Here is a 22,365-nt window from a genome sequence, read left to right on the forward strand (position 1 = left end):
AATTCAAAAGTACGCCTCTGGACATCGACTGAGTTTCGAAAACATACGCCTTAGGATGTCGACAGAGTTTCGAAAATACATCTAATGTACTCTTTTGGAAATCACCAGAACATCGAAAATATGGTAATGTACGTTTCTGACTGTATCCAAATATTCGAAAATACAACTAAGTATAGTAGATAATTGACATTCGAATATAGGGTAACTAAGATATCAGAATACCTGACTAATACTATAAGTATGGTAGATACTAGCACCTCGAAATCCGAACTAAGAACTAACCGTAACATTAGGAAAATATGGGATTTTCCTGGAATAACATATCATTTTGTAAAAAATGGTGTAACGAATGGAAAAACCAAACTAATAGGAAAATATGGGATTTTCCATGAATAACATAACATCTCGTAAACAAATGGTGTAACGAATGGAAAACTAAACTAATAGGAAAATATAGGATTTTCCTGGGATAACATAACTACTCTTAATCGAATCGGGTAACGAATGATAACTAAACTGTTTTTATAAGAAAATATGGAATTTTCTTGGATAACAACTTTTCAGAAAACCAAAAAGGCACTCATTCTTTTCAAAACTAAACCGCTTATGAACTCACCATCTTTATGTTGATTTTCAAACTGCTTGTATTCTCAGGTCAGCCTTAGACAGGTACACCGCCATCCTTTGGAGAAGACCAATGGTTTGGAAGACTCATCTTTGCTTCTGTTCATATAATATATATGTATGACACTTGTAACATTTTCATTTCAAACAAATGTAATAACTCTATGTAATGTATTGTTTTGTGTTTACTATGCTTACTATGTACATTGGTTGCGATATTCATGACGTCCTTCACCCCGGAATGTTTCCGCCTTAGGTTTCGGGGTGTGACAGATTGGTATCAGAGCCCTTGTTTATAGTGAACTAGTATACCAAACCTTACATGGTATAAGACTATAAACACTAAGGGGCCTAACTGCTCTGAACTAAAAGTATACCTTAAAATATAAGTATTTTCGAAAGTATACAAGTATTCCTAACCGTTGAAATTCGTAACTACAAGTAGAACAAAACATAAGTAAATGGGTGTTGTACGCTGTGGTTAAACCTGGGAAGTTATGTAGTCGTGTCTAGGATCAATATAGCCTGGCCAACTATATTCATTCGAGACACGGCCAACATGTGCTTGGGAGTGACTATGGTATGCAGCATGCCTAAAACTTACCCAATACCCAAAAACGAACTGTCCTCACATCGAATCATGAAATACTATGGGAGTATTTCTCGAGCCAACCCGTTGTAGAAATCCTCATTCAAGCATTGTTCCTTGATCATTCCTTTAGCGATAGTTTATCTGCTTTGATAACTCTTTCCTTCTTTATCGCTTAATGGAATTCTATATCTGTCGTAATGAGATATCCCTTGTATCATATCTCTTGGTTCAATTCAGAGGACTTATGATCCTCTCTTTCCTGACTATTCTAGATCAAGATGCCTCCTAGGAAAAGACCCAGCTCAAAGAACAACAACAACAACCCTCCGCCACCACCACCTCATCCTCAATTTGATTCTGTCGCGTTCCAGGCAGCTGTTGTTTCCGCAGTGGCAGCCGCCTTATCTCACATAAACCCTGGTGGTTCAGGAGGTGGTCCCCAGCCCCAAAACCAGGAAGGTAGCCAGGGACACCGGAAGGAGTGTACCTATAAGGACTTTATGAACGCGAAACCCACGTTCTTCGATGGCACAGGGGGTGTCATTGCTCTAACTCGGTGGTTAGAGAAAGTCGAATATATCTTCGAGATCTGTCCCTATTCAGAATCTGACAAGGTGAAATTCGCCGCCTGCACATTCACCGATAAAGCTCTGACTTGGTGTAACGGCCGAGTCAAATCCTTAACTTTACCTGTAGCAAATGCTATGGGTTGGGAAGTTATGAAGGAACTTCTGTTCACGGAATACTGCCCTCAGGGTGAAATACAGAAGCTGGAGCATGAACTCTGGAACCTGAAGATGAAAGGTTCCGATATCGCCGCCTACACATCCAGATTTGATGACCTGACATTACTCTGTCCGGGAATGGTTACCCCGGAGAGTAAGAAGGTTGAGAGGTTCATTTGGGGATTGACCCAGCCAACCAAAGGGAACGTTTTAGCTGCGAAGCCGGATACCTATGACAGCGCCAAATGCCTAGCGCAAACCTTAATCGACCATAGCGATGACCCAGAGGAAGCGGACACCACTCCTGAGCCGACAGAGAAGAGTGGTGAGAAGAGAAAGTTTTGGAAGAAGAAGAAGAAGAGTCAGTCTTCCCGGGAGTCCTCAAAGAAACAACAGATAGTGGCAGTCCACGCTGCCACTACCCCTGCTGCTGTTTCTGTTGTCGGTTCCTCAGCCCAAGGACCTATCACTGGATATACAGGTATCCTTACGTGGTGCAATAGGTGCAGTTACCACCATCGTATCCCTGGCCCGTGTCGTGCAAAGTTTTGTAAGAACTGTGGCCAAGAGGGTCACCTCACGCGAAGCTACAAAGCACCAACCCAATCAACTAGTCAAGCTTCTGGAGCGGGTATCGGTCAGTCCTGCTACAGTTGTGGAGAAGTCGGACATTACAGGCGAAGCTGCCCTAAGGCAGCAACATTTAGCAACACCGGGAGAGTCCTAGCTATAGGAAAAGATGAGGCAACCGCCGATCCCACCGTTGCCATAGGTATATTCCTCCTCGATGAATCTTATGTCTATAATCCTTTTCGATTCTCGTATTGAAAGATAATCTGTTAGCTATTCATTCGAACATCTTCATAAACTTAGCCCTCAACTAGTAACCGAAACGTCTACCGTCGAGATAACTAACGATGAGAAAGAAGGTATGTTACATTCTGAAACGCGTGTCCCGAGGTACATAGAACTTTTCGAAATCCTCATTAGGATCGATTCTGTAGCCTACAAACTCCGACTACCCTCAGAACTTAACAACATTCATCCGATATTCCACGTCTTTGTCCTTAAGAAATACCTAATTGTCGAAACCATAGTAATCCCTTCGATGAAACCGAAACCAAAGAAAGTCTGAACTTCATGGTAGAACCGATCCAAATCATATATCAAGAGGTTAAACGTATGAAACAAAGCCGCATCCCGATAGTGAGGGTTCGCTGGAATGTTAAGCGGAGACCCGATTCCACTTGGGAGCGTGAAGATCCGAAGCAGTAGATTCATCCATATCTCTTTTCAATTCATGAACTGTATCCTAATCTTTGAATTTCGGGACGAAATTCCCTCTAACGGGGGGATAATGTGACAACCTGAAATTCGTTCCACTGTCGTAACCCGTTCCGTCGTTAAAAATTCGTCGTCTTAAATTAATTCCGTTTCGTTTCTAAATTAAGTCATTTTGAGTTTGTTTTTATGACTTAATAATTGTTTAAACACATTAGAAACTCGTGGAAACGCCCCGAATTTTTATTTAGAAAAATTTTAGTTTTATTCCGTCAAGTTATAAAAATAATTAAATCGGGTACGACCAAAAGCCCCGCTTATCAGCATTATCGGGTAAAATTCCACCGTGTCCTAAATCTTGAGAATATATAAAGTTGAGAGAGCCTCATTTGAAGCCTTTCCACTCTCTCTCTCTCTCTACTCTTTCTCTCTCTCTACTTTCTCTCTTTAGAAATCGAAATCAAGCGAAAATCATCCAAAACAAGCTCCAAATCGTCAAGGTAACTATCCTAGCTTCTAGTATAACACCTTTGGCCTTCAAATTCGTGAAAAATATGAGGAATAGGACCATAAACATGTGTTTACGATCCTAGAACCTCCTTAGGCCGTGAACACATGTAATGAGGGGTTTTGAGCCTTAAAACCCTTCCAAAACTCATTTGGAGCCTAGATATGACCTAAGAACTTGTTTGCATGGACTTAGAACACCTTTAACTCTTCATTTGGGGCATAAGCATGATTTTACGGCCCAAGCACATGCTGGGACCGTAAACACCTATTCTTGGGGAGTAAACTCAATTTAAGGTGTTAGTTTGCCCCTAAACACCTCCAACAGGCTTCCATGAGAGTTTAGAACCCTATAATCCTTCAAGAAATGCACCAAATCTTACACAAATGGGACAAGCTTGAGTTTACAGTCCAAGAACATTCTTAGACCGTAAACTCATCTCCTTAGACCTTAAACTCATCTCCTTAGACCTTAAACTCATCTCCTTAGACCTTAAACTCGTCTCCTTAGACCTTAAACTCATCCAATGGATGTTAAAGTGCCCTTAACACCTTGTATGACTTAGAAATGGGTCTAGAACTTAGAATGCTTATCTTTCAACCAACAAAACTCATGAATCATGGACAAACATGAGTTTAAGGTAGTAAAATCGTGTTTAAGGTAGTAAAATCATGTTTAAGGTAGTAAACTCGTGTTTAAGGTAGTAAACTCGAGTTTAAGGTAGTAAACTCGTGTTTAAGGTAGTAAACTCGTGTTTAAGGTAGTAAACTCGAGTTTAAGGTAGTAAACTCATGTTTAAGGTAGTAAAGTTGAGTTTAAGCTAGTAAACTCATGATGAAGGTAGTAAACTTCCGAAGAACATCTTCATAGACCGTAAACTCATATCCAAGGTCATTTAGAGTCCCAATCACTTCCTAAGCCATGGAATCAACCCTAGAACCTTCCTGTGTGCCTTGTATGACCATTTGGCATCCAAGAACCCACCACCCATGAGTTTACGGCCGTAAACTCATGGGGATATGGTCAATGGACCATGAACTCCTCAAGGAGTTTACTCTTGAAGAGTAAAGTCCATATCTAGGTCCTACACATCCATAGATGCCACTCGGGTCACTCCAAACACTTGTAATGAAGTGTTTTCGCGTCTTGAAGTGTATAATAATATCTAAATTGTAGTTCAAATCCTAATTAGATACAAATGTGTATCTTTTCATATTACATAGGAACCTCACACGCGTTCAAGCCCCGAACTAACGTTTAGCATCCAATCAGGCACATCCTTCAATCAGTGAGTTCATACCCCTACCCTTTTTCAATGTTTTTCAATGTTTTCAGGGGGGAATACAAGCAAAAGTACAAGGAAATCTTGTACTCAAACTTATGATTTTATTTGATCTATATCATATTTTGTATGCTTTTAACACGGAAAACTGTATTAACCAATCGTTCAGCTTGCAGAGTAAACCGTCATGTTATTTGTGAAGCTCGTTTTAAAATGTTATATTTTATATTTCACAAATAAATTTCCATATAATTGTTGTTAAAAGCATGAATCTTAAAGCATTAAAATGTTCTTGATATAATTCCCCATAGATACGAGAGTGCAGGACTAATAACATTAAACTTAGAACTTTACCACTCCCTGTAGATACGAGAGTGAAGGGATAGTAACACACAGTTAGAAACAGAACGAATAGGAATAGGTATGCGAATACGAAGATGAATATGAATACGAATACGAATAGGTATACGAATACGAATACGAATACGAAAACACGCCTTTGGATGACGCCAAGACTTCGAATATACAGTTAGTGTATGCCTTGAGTGTCACTAGAGTTACGAATACGAATTCAAAAGTACGCCTCTGGACATCGACTGAGTTTCGAAAACATACGCCTTAGGATGTCGACATAGTTTCGAAAATACATCTAATGTACTCTTTTGGAAATCACCAGAACATCGAAAATATGGTAATGTACGTTTCTGACTGTATCCAAATATTCGAAAATACAACTAAGTATAGTAGATAATTGACATTCGAATATAGGGTAACTAAGATATCAGAATACCTAACTAATACTATAAGTATGGTAGATACTAGCACCTCGATCCGAACTAAGAACTAACCGTAACATTAGGAAAATATGGGATTTTCCTGGAATAACATATCATCTCGTAAAAAATGGTGTAACGAATGGAAACACCAAACTAATAGGAAAATATGGGATTTTCCATGAATAACATAACATCTCGTAAACAAATGGTGTAACGAATGGAAAACTAAACTAATAGGAAAATATAGGATTTTCCTGGGATAACATAATTACTCTTAATCGAATCGGGTAACGAATGATAACTAAACTGTTTTTATAAGAAAATATGGGATTTTCTTGGATAACAACTTTTCAGAAAACCAAAAATGGAACTCATTCTTTTCAAAACTAAACTGCTTATGAACTCACCAGCTTTATGCTGATTTTCAAACTGCTTGTATTCTCAGGTCAGCCTTAGACAGGTATACCGCCATCCTTTGGAGAAGACGAAGCGTTTGGAAGACTCATCTTTGCTTTTGTTCATATAATATATATGTATGACACTTGTAACATTTTGATTTCAAACAAATGTAATAACTCTATGTAATGTATTGTGTTGTGTTTATTATGCTTACTATGTACATTGGTTGCGATATTCATGACGTCCTCTGCCCCGGAACGTTTCCGCCTTAGGTTTCGGGGTGTGACATCGCCTAGCACCGCTTGAGATGCAGGAGTTGTCTACGCAACTGCAGGAGCTGCTAGACAAGGGTTTGATCTATCCGAGCAGTTCCTCGTGGGGGGGCTCCAAATTTTTTTGTAAAGAAGAAGGACGAGTCACACAGGATGTGAATCGATTATCGGGAACTGAACAACCTAGCAGTGACGAACTGTTACACACTTCCAATGATCGATGGTCTCTTTTATCAGCTTCATGGTGCCTCTTGGTTTTTCAAGATTAATCTTCGGTCAAGGTATCATCAGATGAGGATCAGAGATGAGGATGTACAAAATACAGCCTTTAAATCTCATTATGGTTATTACGAGTTTGTGGTGATGCCTTTTGGTCTCACCAATTCCCCATCAGCATTCATGGATCTCATAAATCGGGTCTGCATGACGATGCTGGATTGATCGGTGACTGTTTTTATTGATGATATCCTTGTCTACTCCAAGACCAAGGAGCAGCATGAGTATCATTTGCGAGAGGTATTAGAGAACTTGAGGAGGGAGAGGTTGTATGCCAAATTCTCCAAATGTGAGTATTGGTTGCGTAAGGTGCAGTTTTTAGGGCACGTCATCAATCAGGATGGAATCTTGGTGGACCCTGCCAATATCGAGGTTCTGATTAATTGGTAAATTCCGAAAAGCGCATCATAGATCCGGAGTTTCATGGGTCTTTCAGGTATTACTGGAGATTTATTCAGGATTTCTCCAAGATTGCAGTGCCTCTGAACTGTCTGACCAAGAAGAATGTGACCTTTCGGTGGGGTCTGGATCAACAGTTGGCCTTTGAGATGATGAGTCAGAGGTTATACGAGGCCCCGATTCTCACGTTACATGAGGGGTTGGATGGTTTTGTGGTTTATTGAGACGCTTCTATTTCAGGATTGGGATTTGTTCTTATGCAGAGAGGGCATGTGATTGCTTACGCCTCGACACAGCTGAAGCCTCATGAGGTGAATTACCCCACACATGATTTGGAATTAGGGGTAATGGTGTTTTCCCGCAAGACCTGGAGGCACTATTTGTACAGAGTTTGGTGTACTATCTACACTGATCATAAAAGTTAAAAATACTTGATGGATTAGCCGAATTTGAATATGCGGCAGCGGAGCTAGTTGGATGTGATAAAAGATTATGATTGCGGGATTCTGTACCATCCCGAGAAGGCTAATATGGTGACTGATGTTTTTAGTCGTAAGGCAGTTTGGTCATCGATCCGAGATATTTTCTTCAGGATGATTTTCACTTCACCTTTGATGGATTTGATCAAGGAGGCTCAAGTGGAAGGATTAAAAAAAGAAAATTAGAAGACTGAGTGGATTATAGGGCAAATTTCTTTATTTGTTAGAGATAGTCGGGGGTTGTTGACATGGCGTGGTAGGGTTTGGGTTCCGACATCAGGTGGGCGAGGCAGACAATTTTCTAGGAGGCGCATAAATCAAAATTTCCTATCCACCCAAGGGCCACGAAGATGTACCGAGATTTGAGGTTGAATTACTTGTGGCCCTGTATGAAAAGGGAAGTTGCTTGGTTTTTTGAGCGGTGTTTGACTTGTTGGAAGGTCAAAGTCGAACATCAGAGACCTCACGCCAAGGTCCAACCGTTACCCATCCCCATGTGGAAGTGAGAGGAGATCCCTATGGATTTTATCACGAAATTACCCAAGACGGCGCAAGGTGTTGACTCCATTTGGGTCATTGTGGACGGTTGACCAGGAGTGCATATTTTATCCTGATTGCTAAGAGTATATCCGTAGAAAAGTTAGTGGATATCTATGTTCGGGAGGTGGTAGTCAAGCACGGGGTGCCAGTATCTGTGGTCTCGGACTGTGATGTTCGTTTCACCTCCAGATTTTGGAGGAAGTTCCATGAGGAGTTGGGTACTCAATTGCATTTCAGTACAACATACCACCCCCAAACCGATGGTAAGAGAGAGTGGACGATCCAGATGCTCGAGGATATGCTTCGGGCTTGCGTGCTGGATTTTGAAGGGAGTTGGGATACTTACCTTCCACTAGCAGATTTCTCCTACAACAACAGTGATCATGCTACTATTTATCGACCATCATTCGAGATGTTGCATGGAAGGAGGTGTAGGACCCCGGTTTGTTGGGGAGAGGTCAGACATCGGGTCATGGGAAGCACCGAGTTAGTGCTTAAGACCACCGAGTTGATTCAGCAGGTGCACGATAAATTGTAGGTTGCACAGAGTCGTCAGAAGAGTTATGATGGGCGACGTCATTCGGATCTCCAGATTCAGGTGGGAGACTTTGTGTTGTTGAAGGTGTCACCTTGGAAAGTGTCATCCAATTTCAGAAGAGGAGAAAGCTGGGTCCCTGATTTGTTGTTCCATTCATGATTTATGCCCATGTTGGTAGGGTTGCATACCGACTGGATCTTCCTGATGAGCTCATTCAGATCCATAACACTTTCCATGTATCTTAGTTGTGGAAATGTGTAGCCGATGATTCTGCAGTGATCTCGTTAGATGATATTCAGGTGGATGAGCGTCTGACTTATATGGAGAAGCCCATTGCGATTCTTGATAGGAAAACTGAGACTCTACGTAACAAGGTGGTGAATCTGGTGAAGGTGCAATGGCAGCACCGAAAGGGCTCTGAGTAGACGTGGGAGTCGGAGTTCGAGATGAGGGAGCACTACCAAGATTTGTTTGCGGAAGCAGCAGACTTCGTGGATGAAGTCTAATTCAAGCAGGCGAGATTTATAGCACTAGGATTCAGGTATTTTTCCTTTTAGTCCATGGGATAATAATTTTATTGCGAAAGAGGTCCCTTCGTACGCAGGTCTACATGTATGTACGCTTAGCATACATGGGCATGCGGAGTTGGTACTATGAGCCACGTACACGGGGCGTACGTATTCAAATGCTAAAAACCTAATTTTAGGGAATGAGCCTTATTTAAGCACACTTATGACCTTTGTACCCTCACTCTTATCAGCCTGCACTGCCTTTGAACATCCCTAAAACCCTAGTTTCCATTAAGAGTGATCTTTGAGCTTGAAAGTTACTTTAATGGCCTTTTTGGTGTGTTTGCAAGAAGAAGAAGTTGGTGAGCAAGCCTTGCACGTTGTTGAGCTTCAAAATCCTAAATCTACATCATCTTAGGAATCTTTTGAAGGTAAAAAGCTCATACCTTGTATTTAGTTTTGATAGTTAGAGTTAGGGTTTGTTTACAAGCTCATTTTTGGTCCATGAATTCTCTTTTGTGAGTTTAGGCAACTCCAGAAGCTAGAAATTCTATATCTTAGTCCTTTTGGCATGTTAGAAGCATAAAAACGTTATGTTGGTGGTTGATATGAAGCCATGCATGAATCTAGGTCCTTTAAATGACCTTTTATGAAAAAAAAAATGGATGCTGGACTCTCATAAGACATGCTAAGGCATAAAGTTTCCAACTTTATGCCCTAGGACCCTCTTTTTGACCGAGATCTAGAAGTGAGATTAAGTGACTGCATGGATTAAGCACCAAATGGTTGAAGGTGTTGAGCAGCTCATTACGCTGAGCGTACCAAGGTGTACACAACGCGTACTACATGATGGTCAAGTACGCTGAGCATACTAGGATTACGCCATGAGTAAACTCCTAGTGAGCTTTTGGACTTGTGTCGGGCTTTTCGTTCATTGGGAATTATTTAGTTTTAAGCCTTGATCTGTTTAGAGTAGGTGGGCCATTGAGTTTACTAATGGGCCTTAAGTGATGTAGTTGGGCCTTGGAGTTCGTTATTGCATTTGGGTTATGAATGATTAGGCCCATTAAGGGTAAAAAGAATTTGAGCCCTTATTTTAGGAGTTTGGACTTATGGCTTAGGCTTATGATTTGGTATTGTGACCGAATTCTAATTAGGGTTAATTGATTGTGTAGTGTGGGATCCTCCTGTTTAGCAATCGAGCTTCTTGTTGTTGGGTTTTGAGCACTATAACACTCCTCTGGTGCACATGCAACCCTAGATGCTTTGGATCTAAGTTTTCTCTAAGTATACATGCAAATTCATTTTCCAAAGCATACACCCTAACTAGAATGCAATTAAAGATATACAACATAAAACCAAGTTAGATGAATACCTCTTAGTGTAGCTTGTAGTTCTTGGCCTTTAAAAGCTTTAGCACCTCAAGTGTGATGCCTTTAATGTGTCATAAACACCGAATGGAATAGGAGGATTATGAGAAGAGGCTAGGTAGCAACAAAATCAGTTATGGTTCTTCTTTAGAATGCATGGGGGCCAATTTTAGGGGTTAAGGGGTTGCTTTTATTATGTGGCAAAGACTAGGGTTTAAACCATGCAAACCCTAATTCACCAAGACCCTTCATGGATTATCACGTAGGTTTAGCCCATCCCTAATCAACCATGGATCATTAGCCCAAACTATAAGTATTACTGATTAACCTAATCAGTCCCCTTAAATTTAATCAGTCTCTTTTGATCACTAAAGTAATTCCAAATTAATTGTTGATCAATACTAATTAAATAATATGATTTCTCAATTAATATATTATACTTATAATATATTAATAAATCATAAATAACCTCTTTCTCAAAAGTCCATCCTATCAAATTGCTCCTGTAAAGACAACCCAAAAGGACCATGCTACTATCGGGTTAGGTACATACCAATTATAGTTATGGGTTTAGACACCTAATCCAACACTTGTTGCTTCTAACAGACGGAGGTGATTTTTCTCACTGTACCAATGGGTCGAAGGAACCAAGGCCGACCCATTATTTGTTTTATAGGATATGGATTACTTGTATGATATGTGCATGAAAGATCAGAGTTTGGCCCCTGGAACCTGTAAGAAAGACCAGGATCTGGCCCCTGAAAGTTGCATGAAAGACCAGGATTTGGCCCTTGGCAACTGTATGGAAGACCGGGATCTGGCCCTCGTTAAGCATTATACATAAGACTATGGTTTGGCCAATAGCATTAATTTGTATGTTGGTATGTGGTACTTTGTGGAAAACTTACTAAGTGTTTGCTTACAATTACTTGTGTTTATGGTTTTAGGTACTTCCGGTACAAAAGGGAAGGGCTCGACGTGATGGCACAACATTCTCTCCCGTTATTTCCACATTTTGATATTGTACTCCGATGATGTGATTTTTATGCATTATGATGATTTTGGAGCAATTTTTATACACGTAGCACTTGTTTTAAAAATAAAAATTTTTATCGTATTTTGGGGTCATTACATTTTCAATCTGGAATCACACAAGTGTTCATCCAATTCACTCAAACCAGGGCTCTGATACCAACTTGTAAAATCCAAAAAACCATGACAAAAATTTTCATTTTCAAAAGACATTTTTCCTAAAACCATAGGATGGATAAACATTGTTTTCCAAAACAAGTCCACTGAATTTGAGTATAAAGATAATCTCTCGAGACATAAATCAATGGGAGGATGTGTATGATCACGTCTTTGCCTTGCCTTAATCATCAGAAGAACCTTAAAACATTAAAATCCACAATTGTAAGTCAATGCTTAGTGAGTTCCCCTAAAATACCCCCATAATAATACATATACAATGCATGTACATCGAGCCCATAATATAAAATGGATTGCCCCCGCGCCCACGGTCATAAAACTGGATTGCCTCGGGGACCACATCACAAGGCTTGATTACCCCTGGGCCCACAACACAAGACTAGATTGCCCTCGGGTTTTTTGGCATATAGCACAAAGTTGTACCGCCTCGATCCAACCATACTATGTTGACATATGCACCAAAACAATAAAAAGCAAGCATAAGTAATCATAGCAGATCTCCCAATCTAACAGAACACTGCAACATAATAACATCCTACACAAAAGAGCACATAACGTTGCATAAAGTATAGTGAGAAAACTCACATCGTCAGCTATCTGAATTCCACAAAGCTCACTCGAATACAAGAACTAGCACTATGAGTCACCTATTCATCAAATAGAGACAATACCTCAATCTAGGATCCTATTTCCCCCAAGTTGACCCACAAGTCAACTTGTTCAAAAGTCAACTGTCAAAGTCAAAGTCAGCAGTCAAAGGTCACTCAGTTGATTGGCCAAGCTTCTGCCACATCGTGGGGACTACATGACAAAACAGTCGTGAAAATATTTAATGCTATGTAGTGGAGGCTATGTCTCTATGTTGTGGGATTTGTCCTAACCAGCTAAATCCATTAAGCTCTTAATCCTTTACCCCACTCATCCATACTTTCTAGAAGGCTTTCTTACTCTTAAAAGATCATAAAAATCAGTGTTTTATAGACATGCGTGTCCAATGCATGAATAAAACTCCAATTAGGTCAAAATGGAAGAAAATAAGGTCAAAACGTCCTGCAAGGATTCAAAACTTAAATATCCATATCCAAGACATATAACCACAAGAAGACCTCAATGATCCATAAAGTTGCAAACTTTATGGATTTCAACCATACCAACCAACTTAAACATGAAAAGTAAGGCAAAGAAACCTAGATCTAGAAACATGAAGCATAAAGGTTGGATCTTGAAGACTCACAAAGGTCCAGAGTGTGTATGAGAAAATGATGATGAGGCTTGCAAGTTGGATCTAGACACCAAAAACTCTTCCTTTAAGACACCGAAAACACACCAAGAGATTATAAATGTCAAAATGAGGCTAGGGCTTTCTTGAGGGAGTGAAGAAGGTGATGGAGGCTGAGGGTGTGCAAACCCTAGCCCTCACTTTCCTTAAATAGGGGGACAAACCCCGGAATTAGGGTTTAACATGAAATGGCTGCCACGTAGTGGCCAATATATTGTCATGTCGTGGAGCCCAATTAAGATGAACGATTTCACCAGGCAATGTCGCGTCATGGGGGACACATCACCACATCGTGGCCCTAAAAAATCCTTTCTTTTTGAACTTGAATGTCATAATAATTAAAGAAGTATATACTTGAAACTTGGTGTTATACTAGTATTTTTAGCTAGTATATTTAGTTCGAATTACATAGCATATCAACGCCAAGGCTTTTTAGTTAAAGCACACGAAGGGCAACATCTTATCGTTGTGATTATCAGAAAACGATGATGCCGATGATGATGATGATGATGATATAAAGTTGATATGAAATACCATAGTATGAAGTTCATGATCACGATTGGCCCTAGTCTTTGCCTTGTTCTTATGGTTGAAATATTTTTTTGGTTATGTTCTCGAATGTAACTTTAATTCTCATGAACATTTGATTAAATTAGTGTTTAAAAACATTAAGTAAGAAAGGGGTTAAATCCATTTTGTTAATTTCAGTATTATACCTTAGAAGTAAAGCATTGAAATTAGAACTCCAATATTTTGAATTTTGTTGTGTTGATTTTTTTTTAATTTTTTCCGGTGGCGATGGTGGCAAGATTTTCTGGTATGACGTGAGGCAAAAAGATAATGAAATTAGCGGTGTTATTCAAATAGGAGAGAAAGAGGGGGTGGAAGTGGGTTGGGTGCATGGAAGAGGGTGGTATGGTAAATTTACTTTTTTTTTTAAGAAAATATATAAAAAATGTCCATAATAAAATAGAAGGGTAAAAATGTCTTTTTCATTGCAAAAGGACTAGACGGACAAGAAAAACAAGCCACATTAAGCAAACACGTATGAGTTTCAATAGTCGCCCCGAATTCGTCCGATTTGGTAAACCACATGAACCAATAACATAATTTTGTCTCAATTTATATTTTGCCAACAAGAATTGAACATGATGCTTTCTCTTTGTTTTTCTCTCTTTTTTTAAAAAAAAAAATATGATGTTTCATTCAACGTAAAAAACTCCGAAAAGAAACATTGAAATTATGAGTCAAAGTGAAAAAATTGTTTTCAATTATTTTAATATTTTTGTATTTTATTTTATTTTTTATTTTGTGTGTGTGTCATATTAGGTTTTTTTTTTGAGGAAAACAATTGAGGGTTTTTTGGAATAGAAATATACGGATATTTCAATAAAAATGGGTCTAAAATAAATAAATCTGTTAAACTAATCAAATTAAAAAATTTAAACAATTTAAGATTATTTTTAAAAAAGTTCAAATTAATCCAAAAAGCCTAATATATAAAATATTTTACAATATTAACTCCATAAAAATGATATATTAATTATTATACCAAAAATAAACTATATATTATTATCATACGAAAACCTTAGCACTGCCGGTACATCTTTTTTTTTAAAGCATTTAAACAATGTAAGATTATTTTAAAAAGTTCAAATTAATCCCAAAAAGCCAAATATATAAAATATTTTACAATATTAACTCCCTAAAAATGATATATTAATTATTATACCAAAAATAAGAGAAATTTACAAAAATAGTCATTTACACTAATGACATTACAAAAATAGCAAAAAAAATCGAAATTACAAAAATAGCCAACGATTTCGCAGATGGAGATGCCCCATCTGCGAAATGAGCTTCTCATCTGCGAAAGTACAAGCACCTAAAGCACAGCTGTGCTTTAGGTGCTTGTACTTTCGCAGATGAGAAGCTCCATCTGCGAAATGGAGGCTCATCTGCGAAATACCCTCGTTTTTTACTATATAAACGTTTTTTTTCTCCATTTTTCACCATTCTCTACACAAAAACTCTCTCTATCTTTGGGCTGCTCTCGGAACTTTATCTTAGTTTTTGAAGAAAATGGAGGATTATGTCAACAATCCCGCAAATATGGTTAGATTTTAACTCTTTTAATGTTTAAAGTTATTTTTTATTTTATCATTTGTTGTATTATTTAGTGTTAAAAAAGGGTAATTTTGTTGTGTTTGATAGTTTTAATATTTCTTTAGTATACTTGAAGTTTAAATGCTATTTTGTTAGTGTTTGTTTGAATGTACAAGTAGAGACTGCGTAGATAATGTTTACAATTTGTTATTTTAGTTGTTTGTTTAGTTGTTGTATAACCTGAAAACTTGTATATTCTTATCGTATAATTGTTTATATAAAGCGAAAAATAGTTAAATTATAGTATGTGCAAAATAGTCGTTTGTATATATATTTGTCATATAAGTATAACATTTGTATAAGTTGAAAATTTATCGTATATATATTGTTAGAAATTGTTTGTGTTTGTCGTATAAGTTGAAAATTTGTATAAAGTTGTTGTCGTATAACTTGCGAAATTGTTAATTTGGTTGTCGTTTTATTTGAAAATTTGTTTGTTTATATGGTTATAAAATGTTAGTTTTAATTAGAAAGATAAAAATTGTTTATATATTTGTCGTTTAAGTTGAAAATTTGTTTAATAAAATGTTTTTATAATTATGTATGATATTGTTTTTTATCGTAAATATATTTATTGTATAACTTGGAAAATTGTTTATATATGTGTATGTTATTGTTTTTTATCGGAAATATATATATTAGTAATTAAGAAATTGTATTTGCATTACTAATTGTTTATGTACTTATTGCAGTTCGTAATCATATATTTTAAAAAGAAAATATTTTTTAGTTCTCTAATTTGTTTTTGTGTTTTTTTTGCAGCATGATTTAAGTTTTATCAATACGAAAGCCTTTGTGAACTTAAAAGGCTCGGGCGGTAACATATGGGAAGTATTTGAATTTTAGATGATGCCAGACGTGCCATTTTCAGAGATACTGTCTTTGGTTTTTTTTTGGGTGAGAATTTGGATCTCTGGAACAGGTATATTTTGTTTACGTTAAAAGTTCTATTTTATTAAAGTTTTAATTTATATAATAATCATTTTTGTTTTTTTGTTTTTTTAGCTTCGCTTGCGGTAGCTATCTCTGGGATTTTACTTATGTTGACCTTGAGGATACATGGAACAAAATACATAATTATTTATCACTTTATGAGCGTGGTCAAACTTTAAAGTACTCCGTCTCAGGATTTACGGCTCCAATAAGGGTACAAAAATTTTCTTATATTTAAATTGTTTTATTGTTATATTTTTTATTTTAATTTTAACTTTTATTACTGTAATTGTAAAAAATTATAGATATGGATATATGAGATGATTCCGGCTGTTCGTGCATATGGATTTGTATCGAGAAAAAATAAGACTTGCCTCGGATGAAACGATGGAGTGGAACAAAAAAATTGAAATGGGTTGACGTGAACAAGATTTGGTGAAAGATGCAGGTTTAAAAATATTTTGTTTATTATTAATAAACTTGATTATTATACTTTTATATGCATTTTTAATATGTTTAATTTTTTAGGAGGGGCAACCACCAAGACAAAACATGTTACCGGGTGATGGTGAGATGACATCTTGTTATTATATGTCATTTCAAGAGTATGTATATGGTGAAGAGAAAGCAGTTCCATCCCCAGTATGGGACCATTTTAGGAGACAAGACGAATCTTCGTCTAGTATGTCGTCCAGTGGTCGCTCTCATGGTAGAGGTCGGGGCAGTGGGAAACACAACCTAGACGAGGTGTTGAAACGGCTACATGCACTGGAGCAGCATGTGTTTATGAACCGACAACCTACAGAGGTTTTTGTTGAAGAAGTGAATACTGAACAATTTTGGAACGACATTAGTTTTGATGATCCGATAGTGTCACAAAGAAATTATGATGAACAGGTTAGTTACACGCTACATTATTTTTTAAATTTTATTAACATATATGAATACCTGTGTTCATATTTTATATTTGAAAATATAGGTTGTGCAAGATGAAGTGATGAATAAAAACAATACAACTGAAAATGTTTTTGGTGATATTCAAGACGACAAGGTTGTTATAGATATTACCTTTACGATTTTAATAATTACTTTTTAATAAAGTGTCTTTCGTTATTAAGTAAAAAATTATATTTTTAATGTAAGTGTTGGAGGAGAGGAATGAGTATGCGGGGAACAAATTTGATGATGATGTGTTTGATGTAAATGATTATAGTGAAGTTAAAGAGGTTCTTATAGTTACATTAATATAAATATTTTGTTTAATTAGATATTATTTCTTATTAAATTATGTGTATTTCGTTATTAAGTATAAAGTATTATTTTTAATGTAGGAGTGGGAGGAGAGGAATGACAATGCGGGGAACAAATTTGATGATGATGTGCCGGACGAAGACGAACTAATAATAACGGGAATTATAGATTATTTTGATGATGATGATGGCAAAGAAGTTACACCCGATAAACCGAGGACTCGAAAACCATCACAATATTTGTGTCCTCCTTACACCGAGGTATTCGTTTTATTTATAAACTGCTGATTTTATGTTTATGTGAATTATCTGAAAGATATAGCTTTAAACATTTGAATATTGTTTTTAGTTGTACACGACACCGAAGCAAAAAAGAAGAACAAAAAAGAAGGTTGATATCAAATCAACAAGCCCCGTTCCTCCTCCAGTTTTTGGTGTTGCTCATGACTTCTCCATGTTGCGCCTGCAACCTTACGTAGCAGGCGGTGAGGTTGTCGTCCAAAATTATATATTTCATTCATATGATGTCCAGCATCGTTTGTTTAATTTCGTGTTAGATAGAGATTTTTGGAGCTCATTGTTTGGGCATACACACGACGGATGGTTGGAGTCAGCGGTAAATTAATTGTTAATTAATTATTTTAAAAGTTAATTGTTTTTTAGTCAATAACAAAACTATCATGTGTGCAGCATATAACCATTTGGTACCGACTATTGATGGAGAAACGGTTTGAGAGCGACCGACATACAATAATGCCTCCAAATTTTTTTGTTTCTCATGCTTTGGAAGAAGGACAGGACTGGAGGGCGTTTATGGCTGGTATTGCTACGTACCCCAACTTTATGGTTGCTTGGTGGAATGTTGATACGGTAAACTTAATTGTTTATATTGAAAATAATATCGTTTTTTTTGTTATGTTTTTGTATTGTGATGTAAATAAACATAATTTTATTTTCTGATCCTTATACAGGTCTTATTGCCAATTCATTCATCCCCTAATCATTGGCTATTTGGGGAACTATGATTAGCGTCAATGGAAGTGCATATTTATAACAGTCTTGGTAGAGGGGCATATGAAAAATTCAAATCTGAAGGAATCTTTTCCAAATTTGAACGTCGGGTAGCAAATTATTTGGACAAGATTAAGTATTGGGCCCGGAGGAACATCCCAAGGATTCCATTGAATATGCAATTCATTTATGAAGAAAATGTTCCCCAACAAAGTAGTCATCTTGCGGTGTTTTTGTTTGTATGTTTATGGAACAATTGGTTTCAGGTCAACCAATACGTGTTCTTATTGACCCAAAGAACGCAGCTTTAGAGTTCCGTCTACGGATGGCAAAAATTATTTGGGGGTCTAGTCTTGGTCCTATGTAGTTGGATTATATAATTGTATATATAAATTAATGTTGGATTTGATTATTAGTTTATTTTTACAGTTTACTCAACGGATGGCAAAAAATATAACGTTACGACAATTACAACAAATTAATGACCTACTAATTACTTATCAATACATACAACATAAGAACGACTACAACATTTGTTTTAACGTTACAAATACAACAATTTATTGACCTAACAACTTCAAAACCATAAAAACAATATTGAAAAGCTTACAACTTGTAAACAAGAACTGCCAAGAACAACACCCAACTACAAACCAACGCTATCTTTAACTTCTTATTTTCTGATTGAAAGAGCTTATTAGAGTTAGCTACTTTAGCTATTACCATAGATGATTGGTCCTTCTCTTCATCAACCCAACTGATAAACCCGCATTTTGGTCCCTGATAAATTTAATATTCACAATAAGAAAATAAATTTTTGTGATGTAAACACGAGGGTTTAAATTTGAATGACGTTAACAACATGATACCAAATATGGGCAAGCGTAAAACAATCTTCCTGGGTTTTTAGCTGTACCCGAAATCCTAACGATACGTTCTCCTCCGCAATTTCAGTATGCCATTAGCCTTCTTTTTCTTTTAAATCGGAGTTACTTTCTCAGTTAAATTTTTCATACTGAGTGACACCCATTTATAGAAGAAATCATATTACAGACAATTCTTTTTTACTATGAAATGAACTAGTTTGACTATGAATTCAAAAAGTTGAACTACAAAATGCAGACAAGTACATTCTGTAGTATTGTCATGTCGGTCAGTGAAACTTGACTATGAAATGAACTGGTTTGACTATGAATTCAAAAAGTTGAACTATGAAATGCAGACAAGTACATTCTGTAGTATTGTCATGTCGGTCAGTGAAATTTGACTATGAAATGAACTGGTTTGACTATGAATTCAAAAAGTTGAACTATGAAACGCAGACAAGTACATTCTGTAGTATTGTCATGTCGGTCAGTGAAATTTGACTATGAAATGAACTGGTTTGACTATGAATTCAAAAAGTTGAACTATGAATTTAAAAGGTTAAACTATGAATTTTGATCAGTAGAGATACAATATTTTCTATTTATAATTGCATTTGTGTGATGATTGTAGAGCACTATCATCGGTATTGAAAATGAGTAGTTACAGCGAAAGAACCTTTTCTCAACTACCAATTTTCTTGCATAACCTTCAAAGAACAAATCCTAATACCTTCACAGCCATTAAGAAAACCGATACCAACCGCTTTCAATTCTGTTTTGTGGCTTTAGGTTGCGTGGTATAACATACTTCTTTAATTGAGTTATATAATATTTCATGGTAATGTATCTCGATTAGTTTTTACTTATCACTAATATGTGTTCGTTTTTATGTAGATTCGTACCTTCCTTAGGTGTATGATACCACTAATATATGTGGGTTATTTACCCCTTCTTGGGAGCTTTCTGACAGCAATGTACTTCGCAGTGGCTTTAGATGGAAATCATGAACCACTACTCTTAGCAATTGGTTTGGGAACCTTACAGTGTGAAGAATCATGGAGATGGTTCATGATGAGGTTAAGAGATTGCTTAGGTGAGGACATAGAGGTTGGTTTCATAAGCAACCTGTGTGATAACATAGACTTTGGTGTTCAGAGTGCCTACCCGGATTCCTATCATGGATATTGTCCTAAAGATATAGCTCGAAAGATACGTGAGTCTGTCGGACATAACAATACAGAAGTCGAATCGTTGTTTTGGAAGTCATGCAATGCATATAGCGTTGATGATTTTTACTTGTGTTTGGAAAGGTTGCAAAGTACATGTAGGAAACCACCTTTCTGCACCTTGCTTATGAGTCCAATTTACTGGCTTGACAATATACCGATTTCAAAATGGACAAGAGCATTTTTCCCAAAAATACGTTACAATGTTAAATCGATTGACGTCCCTGAAATTTTGCAAATTATATCCTCACGTGAGTTTCCTATAACAACGATAATTGAGTTAACCACCACGTCGATACAATCAAAGTATGCTGAACGGGCCGAAGTGGCGGGTAAGGGAGATTGTTATATTTAGTTTTTTTATTGTGCTACTATTTTTATTAAAATATCAAATTTTACAGGGAGGTTGTCTGGTGGGTTGACCCCTTACGTTGAGAGTAAGGTTCAAAAATGTCTCAACAAGTCTTATAATTGTAATGCAAGACGTTTGTATGGGGATACATTTGAAGTCGATGACAATTTTTCCACCAGCAACGTACAACTTGAACGAAGGGTATGTAGTTGTGGTAAATGGCAAAAAAGCGGTATACCATGTGGCCACGCTATAGCATGTCTAAGAACCCGTACATCTGAGTCCATTCACAGAATGGTTGATTACAAGTTCACTAATTATGTGTATCGACTTGCATATGGATCTGAGTTGGTGAATACTATACCATCACATGTGCATTGGGAAATACCAAATGAAACGGTGGTCCTGTTACCTCCCTCAATGCAGTAGTTATTCATGTAGCACCTTTATGTTTTATGTAGTATTATGTATTATTTTTTTATGTACCCCGTTTTTATTTTAGTGTTGTGTTACGTATTAGTTATCCGTGTACCCAGTTTATATTTTATGTCGTATTATGTATTAGTTAATTATGTACCCCATTTATATTTTATGGCGTTCTATGTATTGGCTATTGAGGAAACAACATACATTAAAAGAAATGGACGTTTATTAAATAGTAACGACTACACACATACAACAACAAGCAACTTAAATAACGAAAAACAATTAACTTAACCAACATGCATATTAAAAATAAGGGACATTCTTTAAAAGATTCCATGCATCTAAGTGGGTAAACTCGCTACCATCATATTCAAAACGGTATAGTTCCAAAGCCACCTGCCGTAGAATGTCTTCATCCGTATTTGCATGTTCGTTATCTAACTCGTTATAAATACGTTGAAATTGTTTCACCTTTATTTTCATATCCAGAAACTTCGCTTTGACATCTCTTCTTCTTCGATATTGAGTGCGGCTCATTAAATGGTGAAACAAATGACAGACACGAGACCAAAATGATCCAGCACGAACTTGTGGAGGACCCGGTGGAAAATCCTCCTCTACAGTTATAATCCAAGCTTGAACCAAAGCGACCTCCTCTGCGTTCCTCCATATATGTGGTGAGTCCATAATTGCAAGGGGGGAAGTAATACAATACAATTACAACGGATATTAAAATCTATTTATAACGACTCCTTACTTTCCTGGTGCAATGGCTTGTCAATTCAAGGTTCAAGTTGTATTGTGTTGTCATTCGACCGGGGATGAATTGTCAACTCGAACAGTGATCTGTTGTGTTATAAGTATAGTACACTGCATTCGTCAGTTAATTTTGACTATGAATTGCAGACATATTAGAAGATTGGACTGCGATTTTGTGTAGAAACTACTATAAATTGACCTTAAGTTACATGCAATACTTTATTAAATAAACCAATACAGCTGTTCAAATATTGTTTTTTATATTCTGCTCTCTTTGTTTCAATCAAAATGAGTTCTATATCATGGACCAATGAAGAG

At 36.9% G+C, this 22,365-nt stretch overlaps 1 long non-coding RNA gene across 1 annotated transcript; it reads left to right on the forward strand.

Annotated features, from left to right (window-relative positions):
- Positions 1-17,767: 17,767 nt before the first annotated feature.
- On the forward strand, positions 17,768-18,631 carry LOC145100240 (uncharacterized). Its single transcript, XR_013704917.1, has 3 exons — positions 17,768-18,023; positions 18,098-18,277; positions 18,379-18,631. It is a non-coding gene; the product is annotated as an uncharacterized LOC145100240 (long non-coding RNA).
- The last annotated feature ends 3,734 nt before the right edge of the window (positions 18,632-22,365 follow it).

This window comes from Lactuca serriola, chromosome 4 (assembly GCF_051521515.1).
Source record: "Lactuca serriola cultivar US96UC23 chromosome 4, Lser_US96UC23_V15, whole genome shotgun sequence".
NCBI classification, from domain to species: Eukaryota; Viridiplantae; Streptophyta; class Magnoliopsida; order Asterales; family Asteraceae; genus Lactuca; species Lactuca serriola.